Source organism: Mobula birostris, chromosome 3, assembly GCF_030028105.1.
Source record: "Mobula birostris isolate sMobBir1 chromosome 3, sMobBir1.hap1, whole genome shotgun sequence".
NCBI classification, from domain to species: domain Eukaryota; kingdom Metazoa; phylum Chordata; class Chondrichthyes; order Myliobatiformes; family Myliobatidae; genus Mobula; species Mobula birostris.
This window is the reverse complement of record NC_092372.1, coordinates 119382826-119399890: the sequence shown is the minus strand read 5'-3', so window position 1 is coordinate 119399890 and position 17065 is coordinate 119382826. Positions and strand designations below refer to the sequence as shown.

Genomic DNA, 17065 nt, shown 5'->3' with positions numbered 1-17065 from the left:
AAATATATTTCAAAACTGGAATCTTTAATTACTTACAGCCTAGTACCAAGCAGGTGGGCAACAAAAGATCAAATACAAAAAAATATCAAATGCATTGATAGTTGCATATACTAAATTACCAGTACAGAAATTAGCCAAGTTTGCAAAAGTACATAAGAGAATAGTGAAGTGGGAAATGATAGGTAAATTACAGTCCATTGCACATAAATGAATTTAGGAAAATGTGAAAAAGAAACTTTAAAAGGCATTGAATAAAAAGGAAAATAACAATTAGTTCAGTGTTATAAAAGAGCAAGATTTATTGACACTTTCTCCTACAGGCTGAGAAAGAGAAATGTACACGTGGCCAAAATTTTAAAGGAATTTAGGAAATACAAATTGAAAGATTATTTCCAGTAACAATGGTGAATCTCAGAAATTAGAAAATTAGGCTACCTTTCACAACCACCATTATTAAGATTAGAGTATTTACGCATGCATTGCTTTATCATAAGTTGAAATTGAACCAAAGTAATTTAAAATGAACTCTTTCAGACAGGCTGATCTCAACTGCCAACATCCAAGTAAATACTGCACTTTTTAAAGTTTGTGGTGATTTAATAGATTGCACAGTAGAAGAGTTAAGACTATAGTTAAGTCAGTGAAGAAAATTGACATTAACCATGCTTGGCAACTACTTTGAATTTAAATTACTTTGCACTTTACACTGGCCTTCACAAAATACAACTTTTTAATGTAAATGTGAGATTGAGTTAACAGTGCTGTATATGCTTCCATAATTTCAGATACTGCTGAAAACTCAAGAACGCTGGTTTTGTTGCACAAATATTTTACTGAACTTACCTTAATCATGAATATTCAAAAGCATGTAAATTTTGCTATATAGTGGTATAATTTGCAGAAATGCTAATAACTATATACCAGAAAATTACAAAGAAATTACAAAGTAATAAAGTAGGGACATTAACAAGCTTGGAAAAGTACTACAAGACCAATTTCTGTAATTTCCATAGCTATTTAACTGGCCACCTCCCCATTTTTCTTAATTACAACTATCCAGATTTTGCTGCCTGTGGCCATGAATTGCTGTGTCATAAAAAGTTTCAAATGGAAACATTCTTCTCTCGTGAGCACTTCTACATGTAACCTGATGTTAGTTTACGAAACAGCAGAAAACAGTTGGGTTGAGTTCTACTTCCTTGCTTACTGTGCTAAGAAACTCTTGCAGCAAAATGTAGTGAGTTTTTCTTCATCTGCAACAACACCTCCATTTTCCTTCAAATTTGATTTGACATTAGTCAGTGAAAAACTCATCCTGCATCATCAAGATTCTTAGAGCTTCAATTCACCAGAGCTTTTTCATGAAATGCTTCTTGGTTAAATGCTATTTTGATGCTGAGCCCTTGCAGTAACATTGACTAATCCTCTAGGAATGTGGCTTTTCTTCCATGGTTGTTCTAAAGCCACAGTACAGTTTGGGGCTGAAAGATCTTGATTCACTGATGCCAATGAACAGGCGGTTGATAAGTACTTGAAAGCACAGACCACTAAGCCCACCAACATTGTTCATGAGGCCTCTAATTTTCTGATTTGCTTTTTTTAAACTTTCTTTTTAAGTGTTTGTCAAAATTGATTAATTTATGTTATTGATAAAATTCAGTTAATAAGGCCATTTACCTTTTGACCTCTGTAAGTGCAACTAAATCAAAATAACAATTGAAACACTCTGGTTCCATCGGCTGCACAAGTCTAGGGAAGACAATCTCCAGCCCCGCCAAATGTGTGAGATTGAGGTGCAAGCCCACCATGAAACCTCCTATTTGTGTGGATGCTGCATGATTCGTTACCCTGTTACAAATCAGTACCACAAAATAACAGACACTGCATACAATTAAACGATTTAGCTTTATAATTCTTAATTTGCCTAAAGGGTTAGTAAAGAAAAAGCAAAAAAAAGGCCCATTTTAATGAAACAGTCTCATATGCACAAGTTGAAGCTCACGGTTTCCCATTCGCAAGTCCTCCTTTAATCTCTCCGAGCTTCGTCGGATCATGGCCCCGCTCTGGGTCAAGTCCTACGACCTCTTCTCTCCGGTGCCTTCTCCCTTCATCTCCCGCCGAACAAAAGACCCAGATCCCACCAGTGTCAGGCACACAACACGAAAACACACTCCCTTCATTGGACGGCTCACATTCCAAAGCACCCGTTATCTGTAACTATAACGCAAAAACTGCTTCTACTGAAAGATCATTACGTAGGCAGTAAAACCTTTCCCCCCACCAAAATTAGCCATGTCCTCATGATACTGAGATAATGTGCTGCCCCTTCATACAAAGCACAAAGTCCAACCCAGGTGTAAATGGCAGTGACATAGCTCACCAAGACGATAGCTGCCATACTCTGTTCCGCCGGTGCTACATAGGCCAGCCAATCTGGTGGTCTCCAGATTCTTTGAGACTTCCTTGCCCCGTCATCTACTTCTTCAGATTCAGACACTCTTTGGGATACTCCTGGTCTACATGGTGAGGCTTCCCCCGTTTTATCACTCATGCACTCTTGCAACTCAGACCCCTTTGCCACTTGGCTGAGCCCCGCTTCATCCCTTTCATGGTCACACTGAAACCCAGTCTGTCCACAGATAGTTCCTTCTAATTTCAACTGACTCAGCGAGAGAAGGGTTGGGAATCTCTTCCTCAATCAGTGGGGAGTTAGCAAAAGGCAGCAATACCACACCCCATTTCCCCATCCTCCGAGTCCGTATCCCATTTAGGGGCAGAGGGCGGTCTAACCTCTCCTGCTGTTGGAGTTTCAGTCATCCTGCGTCGCCGCAGGGTCCTCTTACTAAGTGTAGGCTCCAGGTCGGGCTCTGGGTCAACCCACACCTTTTGTCCCCGAGGCAGAAGATGGTTCCAATGGAAAATCTTGACAGGCCCATTCCCATCCTCTAGTTTCACCCGGAAAACTGGTACATTTGGCATCTGACTCTCCACAACATAGGGTGTTGCTGCCCAGCAGTCAACCAATTTATGCTTCCCAGTCAGCCCCAAGTTCCTTAGGAGGACTCGGTCTCCAGACATGAGTTGGGAGAACCTAACCTTTTGATCATACCTCCTGTTATTTCCTTGATTCTGCTTAGCAGCCGCGACCTCAGCTAATTCATAAGCCTTTTTTCAGCTCCCTTCTCATAGCAGACACATTCTTCAGATAAGTCTTTAGTGGTAAGTCTTCCTCACCAGTCCCAAAACAAAGGTCGATGGGCAAACTCGTATCACGCCCAAACATCAGATAATATGGCGAGTACCCGGGAGCTTAATTTTGTGTGGAGTTGTAGCAGTGGACCAGATGTCCAATATGTTGACTCCACTTGTTCTTCTTGCTGATTTCCAAGGTTCTGAGCATGTCTAGCAAGATCCGATTAAACCTCTCAGGCTGGGGATCACCCTGCGGGTGATAAGGCGTAGTCCTTGAATTCTTAACTCCAAGCATGCTCAGTAACTCATGTGTGAGCCTACTCTCGAAATCCCGAAATACTTCTCCCATAACACCTTGGCCACCATGGACGCCCTCTGGCCCTTCGTAGGGAAAGCTTGCGCATATCTGGTGTAGTGATCCGTAATGACCAAGACATTAGCTATGTTGCTGGCATCTGGGTCTATTGACAGGAAATCCATACACACCAGGTCAAGGTGCCCCACGCTCTGCAAGTGGGACAATGGAGCAGCCCTCGTAGGCAGCATTTTCCTCCGTATTCATCAAATGCACGACCTGCAGTACTCTTCAACCTCCGGCTTCATTCGGGGCCAGTAGAACCGATCTCTGAGCAATCCATAGGTCTTTTCAACCCCCAAATGGCCAGAATCGTCATGAAATGACATCAACACAATCCTCGGATACCTCTTAGGCAGAACCAGCTGGGAGCGTGTTTCGTGTTCTCCACTTGGGCTACGTCTCCCTTTTCAACCACTGACCAAATGGTGCCAATGCCCAGGTCATCTCTCTAAGCAGCTGCCACTTCCCCAGGACTCAATTCCGGAAACTGGTTTGTTTTCAGAGCAATCAAGGTACAGTAAGCTTGTGGAATGGTGCCATCAGAAGCTCCCAACTGATCTATCGCTCAATCCTGCTCTTGCGTTCCCTCTGCCTTCATGATGATGGAAAACTGACACATGGCTTTCACTCCCAGAGCAGGAACGCTCTCCCACTCTTCATCCCTGTCCAGCCCTTCAGGCGCACATCGGGACAAAGCACCATCTTCAATGTTCCTACTTCCCGGCTGGTACTTCAGGCTGAAATCATAGGCAGACAACGCTGCCAACCACCGATGGACTGTGGCATCCAATTCTGCCGAGGTCAGGATACAAGTTAGGGAATTGTTATCCGTCCTCACCTCAAACTTGGCACCATAGAGGTAGTCACTCAATTTATCCACCACAGCCCATTTTAACGTCAGGAACTCCAACTTGTGAGTGGGATAGATTTTCTTAGACAGCAACAGACTTCAGCTGACAAACATAACAGGTCTTAACCCAGTGCCCTGATCCTGATGCAGGACACCCCCTAAGCCCACTCTGCTGGCATCCATATTTAGTACATACAGCAATTGGGGGTCTGCAAAAGCCAGCATAGGCACCTGTGTCAGCAGCTTCTTCAGCGACTGAAAGGCCTCTTCACATTTTGCAACCAACCTCACTCCAAAAGGCTCCGAAGGGCTAAGATACTCTTTACCCTCCCCTCCTTTTATCTTCCTCCCTTTTTTTCCCTCAAGGGAGGGCAACTACCCAGAAGCTAATTTAAAGGGTGACTCACTTTCACGTAGCCCTTCACGAACCTCTGATAGTACCCACTGAACCCAGGGAATGAGCGCAAAGAGCTCACAGTCTGGGGCCTTGGCCATATGGTAACCTCTCTATCTTAGACGGATCCATAGCTACTCCATCTCAAGAAACTATGTACCCAACATAGCTAAAAGACATCTTGCAGAACTGGCACTTGTCCAGGGAAAGTTTTAACCCTTCAGCATTCAGGTGGCCCAGTACCTTCAGAGCTTCATTTCGTGTTCCTCCAAGGTGGACTCAAACACTATGAGGTCATCCAAATACACCAATACCTCAAGCAAGTTCATATCCCCCACCGTTTTTCCATGACACGCTGGAAAGTTGCAGGGGCTCCCGATATGCCCTGGGGCATCCTTCCGAACTGGAGAAATCCCAGGGGACACATAAATGCAGTCTTCTCTTTGTCAGCCTCACTCATGGGGATCTGATAATATCCACTCCTCAAGTCCAGCACACTGAACCACTTTGCACCACTCACACAGGCCAGCACAACTTCAATCTTCCAGACTGTATACTAGTCAGGGACGGTACGCCTGTTCAGAGTCCTATAGTCCACACACACCTGTACTTTCCCATTCTTCTTCCTGGCCACTACTATTGGGGACACATAGGGGCTTCTGGACTTGGTGGTGATCCCAGCTTCCTTCAGCTTACACAACTGCTGCCGAACGTCTTCCACCTCTGCAGGGGCCAGTCGCCACGATCTATCTCTGAACAGGGTGTGCTCAGTCACCCAGATGTGTGGCGATTGCTCTTGGAACAACCCACATCAAACTAGTCAGTAGAAAAGACACCTTACAGTTTCAACAACTCCTCTATCAACCTCCTTTTAAAACCCACGGGAACCAGGGAGTCCCCAGAATTGAATAACTCAGCGAGCAACTTTCCCCCTTTTGTAGATAGTTTCTCCCAGGCTTGTTTCACAGGGACACTAGACATTACTTCCACTGGGAAGAGATGCGCCAGGGGCATCTCCCGCTTGAAGGTGACCTCCTTCTTCATAGTATTCCTGACAATCACAGTTAACCTGTTTGCCTGTACAACGGAGGGCTTCTTCAGTTCAAGCCTCACCAGTACCCCAGCAGGCATGACAGAGTCCTCTTCATGGTCTTCTGGAGCATTCACCAAGAGGACCTCAGTCTCAGGTATTACGGGAAATTTGGGGTTTCCCATCACTCTCACTACTCCCCCAGATTGTAACATGATTGCCTTTGACTGGGTGAACCACACAGTCCCTCGCCTAAGCTCATTATCCGGTCCAGGTACCCAGGGGCTCACTCTCTGAAGGGTTTCCCGTCATTCACACTCCCGCCTGAAGAGTCCCTCTTCACCACAGTTATAACAGACAATACTGGCTGTTCCCCTGCTCGTGGGATCCCTGCTGCTATGCTAGTAGCGCTCTGTATAGTCCATCTCCCTAGTAGGGTCCGCCTCCCTATCAGCTCCATCATATGGGGGGGGGGCACACCCAATGATAACAACTGGTACATCTCAGTTCTCAACTCTGCCACGATCTCCTCTACCACTTCCTGGAGTGGGACATCCGTAATCACTTCAACGCAGGGGACCACGACCGAGGACTGTACCCTGCTGACAGAGACCTCCCACGCCTCCGACGCATTCTTCTCCTCTTGTATTTCTCTGATCAGCTCAACAAACAAGGGAGGGTGGCACATCCTACGAGACAGTCAGAGCCCTAGATGATCAGATTCTGGGACTGGGTGCCTTTTGCTATTTGGTCCATTCTTAACTGATCCACCACAGATGGCTGAATAGCCCCTCTACGCCGCAAGCAATTTAGCTGCCTCTCCAGCTAAAGAATGTAGGCAGAAAGCTTCTCCTCCTCCTCTTGACACATGTTCTGAAACCCCGTCATGAGCTCCATTGGGCTTCCTGTTGCACCAAACACCTTCTCTAATGCTTGCATGTATGGTGCAAAAGTGGCAAGGGGGTTCTGTCTCTTTACGGCTCTCACTACGTCAGCAGCCCACCCTCTCAAACATTCAACCAATCATTGTTGTTTTACATCATCAGAACGCTGCCGCTCATCCAGCATCTGAGAGGTCTGTTCCACCCAAGTCTCATACTCCTCTTCCCCTTTAGGGGTGGGCTTCGTTCCTGAGAACAGATGAAACCTACGATAGCTGGGACTTTTGAACCTGAGCATTTTTCCATTTATTTGCCATGGATGTAAGGGCAGCTACCAAGTCAGAATACTCACTCCTTGCTGGGGACTTATTAGACATTCCAAATCAGACCACTCCTTCTCCTTGCTCTGCAGAAATGAGAGCACCCTGTCTTTGAAGTCTCCGCCCCCAGCTACAGGAGACTCGACTTGTGATTCAGTCCACTTCCCTACATTCTCCTCCTCCCGGAATGTATAGACAGCCCACAGCGCCCCCCCCACCCACCTCCCAGGGCCCCTATAGTACCAGGCAGTTCCACTGCCATTACGTCAGCTCTAGTCTAGTCAAAGAAAGTCCTTGCCTGCCAGTTTATCAAACATCCGCCCCACAATTCTAACTTTTCCTACAGCTTTAACAGTATTTAAAATTTGAGTTAACAATTCATCAGCAATACAAATGTCTATCCCACTCAACACGCATGCATTCGTTATCAGTAACCCTGTGGATTTGCAACACTGCTCAACCCCGGCAGCATCCATAACCACGTGCCGTAATCACTTTACTAGACAATAGTTTAGCACAGACTTAAACACACAACCCACTGGATCATTGCTCAGGGCAATCACACAGAATCCAACAAAATCGATCCCGGACAATACCACCACAACTGAAACACTCTGGTTCCGTTGACTGCACAAGTCTAGGAAAGACAATTTCCAGCCCCGCCAAATGTGTGAGATTGAGGTGCAAGCCCACCATGAAACCTCCTATTTGTGTGGATACTGCGTGATTCGTTACCCTGTTACAAATCAGTACCACGAAATAACAGACAGTACACTGCATACAATTAAACAATTTAGACTTATAATTCTTAATTTGACTAAAGGGTTAGTAAAGAAAAAGCAAAAGGGGCCCATTTTAATGAAACAGTCTAATGTGCATAAATTTGGGGTCACGGTTTCCCCTTTGCTGAACCTCCTTTGATCTCCCTGAGCTTCGCCGAATAATGGCCCCACTCCGGATCCAGTCCTACAACCTCTTCTCTCCGGCGTCTTTTCCCTTTATTTCCGGCCGAACAAAAGACCCAGATCCCACCGATGTTGGGCACACAACACGAAAACACACTCCCTTCATTGGACAGCTCACATTCCAAAGCACCCATTATCTGTAACCATAACCCAAACACTGCCTCTACAGAAAGATCATTACGTTAGCAGTGAAACATTTCCCAGGGTGTTACACAACAAAGGCACCATGCTGAAGAGATATGTTTGTGTATTATCTGCAACCCATAGTATTAAGCCCTTCAGCAAACCAAAAGCACTGAAAAGTATTTATGAGAGGAAATATTCAGAACCCTTGCCACTTGTTGAACACAGCTAAAGGCTGGCTTTAATTCTACTCTTCATTTAGAGATGGATTTCATCGTTCATTCTGATGCTTTTAGGGTTCAAGAGAACCTACTTTGCCAGGAAATAAGTTATAAAGTCATAGAGCACTATACAACCCCCTCAGCTACCAACTCCATACCAAACTGTGATTTTTCCTAGTCCCATCAACCAGTGCCTGGACAATGCCCTCCATAACACTTCCATTCATGTATTCAGCCAAACTTCTCTTACATGTTGCAATCGAACCCAAATTCATTACTTCCTCTGGCAGCTCAATACAGACTCACACCATCCTCTAAGTGAAGAAGCTCCCCCTTAGGATTTCCTTAAATATTCCATCTATCACCGTTAACTATTCACCCCTAGTTCTAGTGTCACCCAACCTCAGTGGAAAAAGCCTGCTTGCATTGACCCTATCTATACCCCTTACGATTTTGTATACCTCTATCAAATCTCCCCTCAGTCTCCTTCACTCCAGGGAATATTAAGTCTAAATCTATATAAAGTCCTTACACATCTGGAGAAGAAAGATGCTTATGTGAGAATGCTGTTCTTGGATTACAGTTCAGCATTCAACACCGTAAATCCACCCAGGCTCAACAGTAAGCTCAGAGAACTCGGTCTTGACCCTCCCTTGTGCAGCTGGATCCTGGACTTCCAGTCAGATCACCAGTGGGTGTAAAGATTGGGCTCCCTCACCTCTGACTTTCAACACAGGAGCCCCTCAGGGCTGTGTACTAAATCCCCTTCTTTACTCCCTGCATACCTACGACTGTGTTGCCAATCTGCTAATTAAATTTGCAATGACAAATTGATTGGCCTAATCTCAAACAATAACGAGGTGGTTTACAGGGAAGAAGTCATCTCTCTGACAAAGTGGTGTCAAGAAAACTACCTCTCCTTCATTGTCACAAAAACAAAGGAGCTGGAAGAATGGAGATGGGCTAACCCCTATTGACATCAACAGATCTGGGGCTGAGAGGGTAAACAGCTTTAAGCTCCTCAGCGTCCACATCACCAAAGACCTCACGTAGTCTATGCACACCAGCTGTGTGGTGAAAAAGGCATAACAGTGCCTCTTTCACCTCAGACGGTTGAGGAAGTTTGGTATGGGCCCCCAAAATCCTAAGAACATTTTACAGGGCCACAATTGAGAGCATCCTGACTGGCTGCCTCACTGCCTGGTATGGGAACTGTACCTCCCTTAATTGCAGGACTCTGTAGAGAGTGGTGTGGTCAGCCCAGCGTATCTGTGGTTGTGAACTTCTCATAATTCAGGACATTTACAAAGACAGCTGTAAAAAAAAAAGGCCTGAAGGATCACTGGGGACTCGAGCCCCTCAGCTATGTGGAGTACTTCGCCATGTATTCAACCTCAGCCTGAGGCTCCGGAGGGTTCCTGTGCTGTGGAAGACGTCCTGCCTCGTCCCTGTGCCGAAGACACCGTGCCCCAGCAGCCTCAATGACTACAGACCGGTGGCATTGACCTCCCACATCATGAAGACCCTGGACAGACTTGTTCTGGAGCTGCTCCGGCCTATGGTCAGGCCACACCTAGATCCCCTCCAGTTCGCCTACCAGCCCCGACTAGGAGTTGAGGATGCCATCGTCTACCTGCTGAACCGTGTCTACGCCCACCTGGACAAGCCAGCAAGCACTGTGAGGGTCATGTTTTTTGACTTCTCCAGTGCATTCAACACCATCCGCCCTGCTCTGCTGGGGGAGAAGCTGACAGCGATGCAGGTGGATGCTCCCCTGGTGTCATGGATTCTTGATTACCTGACTGGCAGACCACAGTACGTGTGCTTGCAACACTGTGTGTCCGACAGAGTGATCAGCAGCACTGGGGCTTCACAGGGGACTGTCTTGTCTCCTTTTCTCTTCACCATTTACACCTCGGACTTCAACCACTGCACAGAGTCTTGTCATCTTCAGGAGTTTTCGGATGACTCTGCCATAGTTGGATACATCAGCAAGGGAGATGAGGTTGAGTACAGGACTACTGTAGGAAACTTTGTCACATGGTGTGAGCAGATTTATCTGCAGCTTAATGTGAAAAAGACTGGTGGTAGACCTGAGGAGAGCTAAGGTACCGGTGACCCCTGTTTCCATCTAGGGGGTCAGTGTGGACATGGTGGAGGATTACAAATACCTGGGGATACGAATTGACAATAAACTGGACTGGTCAAAGAACACTGAGGCTGTCTACAAGAAGGGTCAGAGCCATCTCTACTTCCTGACGAGACTGAGGTCCTTTAACATCTGCCGGATGATAATGAGGATGTTCTACGAGTCTGTGGTGGCCAGTACTATCATGTTTGCTGTTGTGTGCTGGGGCAGCAGGCTGAGGGTAGCAGACACCAATAGAATCAACAAACTTATTCGTAAGGCCAGTGATGTTGTGGGGATGGAACTGGACTCTCTGACGGTGGTGTCTGAAAAGAGGATGCTGTCTAAGTTGCATGCCATCTTGGTCAATGTCTCCCATCCACTACATAATGTACTGGGTGGGCACAGGAGTACATTCAGCCAGAGACTCATTCCTCCGAGATGCAGCACAGAGCGTCATAGGATGTCATTCCTGCCTGTGGCCATCAAACTTTACAACTCCTCCCTTGGAGGGTCAGACACCCTGTGCCGAGAGGCTGGTCCTGGACTTATTTCATAATTTACTGGCATAATTTACATATTACTATTTAACTATTTATGGTTCTATGACTATTTATTATTTATGGTGCAACTGTAACGAAAACCAATTTCTCCCGGGATCAATAAAGTATGACTATGACTATGACTATGAGTCACCCCAACCACAATCTATTCCAGCTGCTACAATCCGGGAAATGGTACCACAACATAGAAGCCAGGACCAACAGGTTCCGGGGACAGCTTCTTTCACCAGGCCATCAGATAGATTAACTCACGCTAATTTGAGTGTATTTCTATGTTACATTGACTGTTCTATTTATTATAAAATACTATGATTGTACATTGCACATTTAGACGGAGACATAACATAAAGATTTTTACTCCTCATGTATGTGAAGAATGTAAGAAATAAAGTCAATTCATTTTAAGCTTTTCTTGTAACTTAGGTCCTCAATCCTGACAATATCCTTGTCAATTTTACTGCATTCTATCACTCTTATTGATATCTTTCCTGTATGTAGAAGACCAGAACTGTACACAATACTCTGAATTTGGCCTCACCAATGTCTTATACAATTTCAACATCACGCCCAAACTCCTGTACTCAGTACTTTAAGAACCTACATAAGAACGTAAGAAATAGGAGCAGGAGTAGGCCATCCGGCCCATCGAGCCTGCCCCACCATTCAATAAGATCATGGCTGATCTGTCCGTAAACTCAGCTCTATCTACCTGCCTTTTCCCCATAACCCTTAATTCCCTTACTAAGTAAAAACCTATCTAACTGTATCTTAAATATATTTAGTGAAGAAGCCTCAACTGCCTCCATGGGCAGAGAATTCCACAGATTCACCACTCTCCGGGAAAAACAGTTCCTCCTCATCTCCATCCTAGATCTACTCCCATGAATCTTGAGGCTATGTCTCCCAGTTATAGTGTCAGCTACCAGTAGAAAAAAACTTTCCTGCCTCTATCTTATCTATTTCTTTCATAATTTTTATATGTTTCTATAAGATCTCCTCTCATTCTTCTGAATTCCAGCAAGTACAGTTCCAGGTGACTCAATCTCTCCTCATAGTCTAACCCCCTCATCTCTGGAATCAACCTGGTGAACCTCCTCTGCACTGCTTCCAAAGCCAGTATATCCTTCCTCAAGTAAAGAGACAGAACTGCACGCAGTACTCCAGGTGCAGCCCTACCATTACCTGTACAGTTGCAGCATAACCTCCCTGCTCTTAAATTCAATCCTTCTAGTAGTGAAGGCCAACATTCCATTTGCCTTCTTGATAGCCTGCTGTACCTGCAAACCAACCTTTTGTGATTCATGCACAAGCACTTCCAAGTCCCTCTGTACAGCAGCATGCAGCAATTTTTTACCATTTAAATAATAATCTGCTCTTTCATTTTTCCTTCCAAAGTGGAAGGCCTCACATTTACCAACAGTGTACTCCATCTGCCAGACCCTTGTCCACTCACTTAACCTATCTCTATCTCTCTGAAGACTTTCCATACCTTCTGCACAATTTGCTTTTCCACTCAATTTAGTATCGTCAGCAAACTTAGAGACACTACACTCGGTCTTCTCTTCCAGGTCGTTAATGCATATCACGAACAGTTGTAGCCCCAATACCGACCCCTGTGGCAAACCACCCACCACTGATTGGCAACCAGAGAAACATCCATGTATCCCAACTCTCTGCTTTCTATTAGTTAACCAATCCTCTATCCATGCTAATACATCACCCCCAACTCTATGTATCCTTATCTTATGGATAAGTCTTTTATGCGGCACCTTATTGAACGCCTTCTGGAAATCCAAGTAAATAACGTCCATCTATTCTCCTCTATCTACTGCACTCATTATATCCTCAAAGAACTCCAGTAAATTTGTCAAACAGAACCTGTCTTTGCTGAATCTATGCTGTGCCTGCCTGATGGATCCATTTCTTTCCAGATGCCTTGCTATTTCTTCTTTAGTGATAGCTTCAAGCATTTTCTCAGCTACAGATATTAAGCTAACTAGCCTATAGTCACCTGCCTTTTGCCTACATCCAACATTCGCTGTCTTCCAATCTGCCAGGACCTGCCCAGAGTCCAGAAAATTTTGGTAAATTATCACCAAAGCCTCTACCATAACTTCTGCCATTTCTTTCAGTACCCTGGGATGCATTCCATCAGGACCAGGGGACTTTTCTATCTTCAGGCCCACAAATTAGCTCAGCACTACCTCCTTAGTGATAATTATTGTACCAAGGTCCTCACCTCCCATCATATCCATAGCATCTCTCTTTGGCATGTTAGATGTGTCCTTCACCATGAAGACCAACAGAAAACAATCATTCTAAAAAAAACAATGGACCCAGCAGTGATCCCTGTGGCACATTACTAGTACACAGGCCTCCAGTAGGAGAAACAACCAGCTCCTTCTATCTCTCTGGCTTTTCTTACTACGTCAATGTTGAATCTAATTTACTACTTTATCCTGATTGCCAAACACTGTATCACCTCCTATGCGGGACTTCAAAGGCTTTGCTACAGTCCACGTAGACACCATCAACTGCCTTTCCTTTGTCAACTTTTATGGTACCTCCTTGAATAGCTCTATAAGATTGGTTAAACATAACCTACCATGCAAAAAGCCATGTTGATTGTTGCTAATCAGGCCTTGTCTATCAAAATACTTATATATCCTGTCTCCTAGAATACCTTCTAATAATTTAGCCACTACTGATCTAACTTTCAGTATTGCCAAGTAGTCAGATAACTAATTAGTTTTGTTTTACAACTTCCAGGAAAAACTGTCACTCTTAACAACACTGGTGAAATCTCATTTTCTTTCAATCACACACAGATGTGCTTTTTTTAAGAATATTTCCACTTACTCTTTTGCACTTCTGAAAAGTTTCAGCAGTGATACTGATCAGAGCATTAAACATCAAACAGAAATAGGTCAATGCACTTTCAAATCCAAGAGTAGCACATTGAAAACACAATTATGCGTGGTCATCATTTGTTGCCGACTGTGTTATGCTGGTGCAAAGAAAATACAAACCACATTTTTCAAGCAAACCTTCACTGATGTTTTCCATTTTAAAGGCAAAAATTCAAGCCTTGTGTGTGAAGTAAATGGATGCATTTATAGATAAGTGGATTGAATTTGTCACGCTTTTAAAAAGTGATGGAAAATTGTTCAGGTATACACTTTAGTGTAAATGCTACACAGCAGCTATACTGGAACAGACACTGGATGCACCTGCTTAAGTTGATATCAGATATTCCACCAGATTTTCTTTCGCTTTCAAAGAAATTCTAATACAAGTACATGGGTTGCTTGATCATATTGGAGAATATTTACAATCAATCATCTCACTATGCTTGGAGTTTGTTACGTACCCCGTAACTGGGTTGCCAAACCAGCAGAAATGGATCACTCAGTTGGAGTCTAGATTACTAGAACTAAGGAGGTTTTATTAAAGAAACAAGCAACACAGTAATCGAAAGGATAATAAATGCAACAGTTCAGCAATGATAAACACACATGTGCACAGAATTAAGATAACAGGATCAACCAAGCTCTATCATTGTCTAGGGGTAAATGACCAATTTCAAAGTGACACAAAGTCCAGTTCAATTTAGTTCAGTTTGCAGTAATCGTTGCCATGGCAATGGACAATGTGGGGGGAAGGAGAGAGAGAACAAGAACGAATGATCATTCAAAACGGTTTCCACACACAGACCTGCAATATTGCTCACAAGCAGCTTTCGGGCGAGTCCTTTGTGATGTCACCTGAGGTCACCGACTGTGACCCCTCCTCCAGATGCGGTCGATCCTCTGCAGTGAACCCGGCATCCAAGCAAGGGCGGACACACACCGGGTTCCCGCTGATCGTACCTTTCCACCCTGTGCGTCTAAGGCTGATCCCGCGATCAGCCGTCCAAGAGCTTTCCACCGACTTGTGAGAGGCGCACCGCTTTCAGGGTCTCGTTACCTCGGGGTGTCGTGTGTGTCCTGCCTTAGCGAACCTGTCCCTTTTTATCCCCCTGCTGGGGTATCGCCTGTCCATCACTTCAAACAGTTCAGGGTTCAAAGGGGGAGCCGCTCTAGACAGCTCTCTCTCCCGTCCCTTCATTACACATCTCCAAATGCTGCTTCATTGTCTTCCTTATCTCTCTCTCTCCCGAAGACAGGTGGCAGACCAACTGCTGATCACACAGGACAGCTAACATCTATGTGTATTCTTGTCACAAGTTACACAGAGTAATATCAAATTTCCTTCCCTATAAGGGCATAAGTGTTTCGAACTGATTTTTTGCAATAACAATCTAGTGGATGCTTTATAAGCATTCATTTACTTTATCCTTTACTGTTGCTTCGTGCAAATACAAAATGTTATTGCAATTGTAGATTTTTCTTGCCAGGCAATCGATCAATTGAACTACAACAGACCATGAATGGCCTGATAATGGTGAGCTTTCAGAACCACTTTTTCATTTATTTAATTATCATAAGTATATTGAAATATACAATGAAATGTGTTATTTGCGATATGTCAAGGCAAGTGTCGCCACACATTCTAGCGCCAACACAGCATAACCCACAATACTGAGCAGAAGAACACAAGCAACAACATAACTAGCAAAATGAAAACAGCTAAAACAAGCCGCTTTTCTCCCTCCCACACACCTGCCCCTTCATACATACTGACAGGCCTCCAAACCCAGGACAGACCACCTTCAGTCCCTAGCCCAGGCTGATGGATAACAGGTCTGCGACTTTGGGACACACTGACACAGAGATTCAACTATTAGGCCTCAACTTCCAGACTTGGCAACTTCAGTCTTTAACCTTTGGTATTAACCATAGGACTTGCTGATCACAAGACTCTGAACTTCAGGCCTCAAAGTTTGGACTCCCATGGGGCTTCCATCCATAGGTATCACTGGCTGCCTACTACACAGCACTCAAACTGGACTCCAGCCCCTTCCCTGACTCTTCATTTATTGTCTCTTGCCCCCATTTCCCCTCATGCCCATCCCTAAACCTTAACCTGCTCCAGCTTGTCGTGCTGTCCCAAACCCATCCCTACAAACTGTGATGAGAATACACATAAAATTAAGATGTTTGCTGGCCTGGGTTAGTATCAGTGGCATCAGCAGTTGGTCTGCCACCTGTCCTCAGGGGGAAGGAGAGATAAGGAACAATGAAGCAGCATGTGGAGATGTTAATGAAGGAGCCATCAGTCTGGGTATTGCCAAGATCAGCTCCCCCTTTGAACCCTGAACTGTTTGAAGTGATGGACAGGCGATACCCCAGCAGGGGGATAAAAAGGGACAGGTTCGTTAAGGCAGGACACACACGACACCCGAGGTAACGGGACCCTGGAAGCGGTGCGCCTCTCACGAGTCGGTGGGAAGTACCAGACAACGCACAGGGTGGAAAGGTACGATCAGCGGGAACCCGGTGTGTGTCCGCCCTTGCTTGGGTGCCAGGTTCACTGCAGAGGATCGACCGCATCTGGAGGAGGGGTCACAGTCAGTGACCTCAGGTGACATCACCAAGGACCTGCCCAAAAGCTGCTTGTGGGCAATATCGCCGGTCTGTGAGTGGAAGCCGTTTCTGAATGATCAGTCGTTCTCTCTCTCCCTCCCCCCACGTTGTCCATCGCCATGGCAACGATTACTGCGAACTGAACTAAATTGGACTGAACTTTTGTGTCACTTTGAAATTTGGTCATTTATCCCTAGACAACGATAGAGCTTGATTGATGCTGTTATTTTAATTCTGTGCACGTGTGTTTATCATTGCTGAACTGTTGCATTTATTATCCTTTCAATTACTGTGTTGCTTGTTTCTTTAATAAAACTTTCTTAGTTCTAGTAATCCAGACCCCAATTGAGTGATCCATTTCTGCTGGTTTGGCAACCCAGTTACGGGGTACGTAACAAAGCATAAAAAAACAACTTAGCCACAAACTCAATGCAGATTGCAACTTGGTACCAGCTTTTTGTAGACTGCTGCAGTATACCAAATTCTGTCTTATTTCAAAATGTTATATTCTGAAA

At 44.9% G+C, this 17065-nt stretch overlaps 1 protein-coding gene across 2 annotated transcripts in view; it reads right to left on the bottom strand.

Moving 5' to 3' along the window:
* Positions 1 to 17065, bottom strand: part of LOC140195241 (AT-rich interactive domain-containing protein 2-like) — a 385533-nt gene that overhangs the window by 156328 nt on the left and 212140 nt on the right. The window lies entirely within an intron of this gene.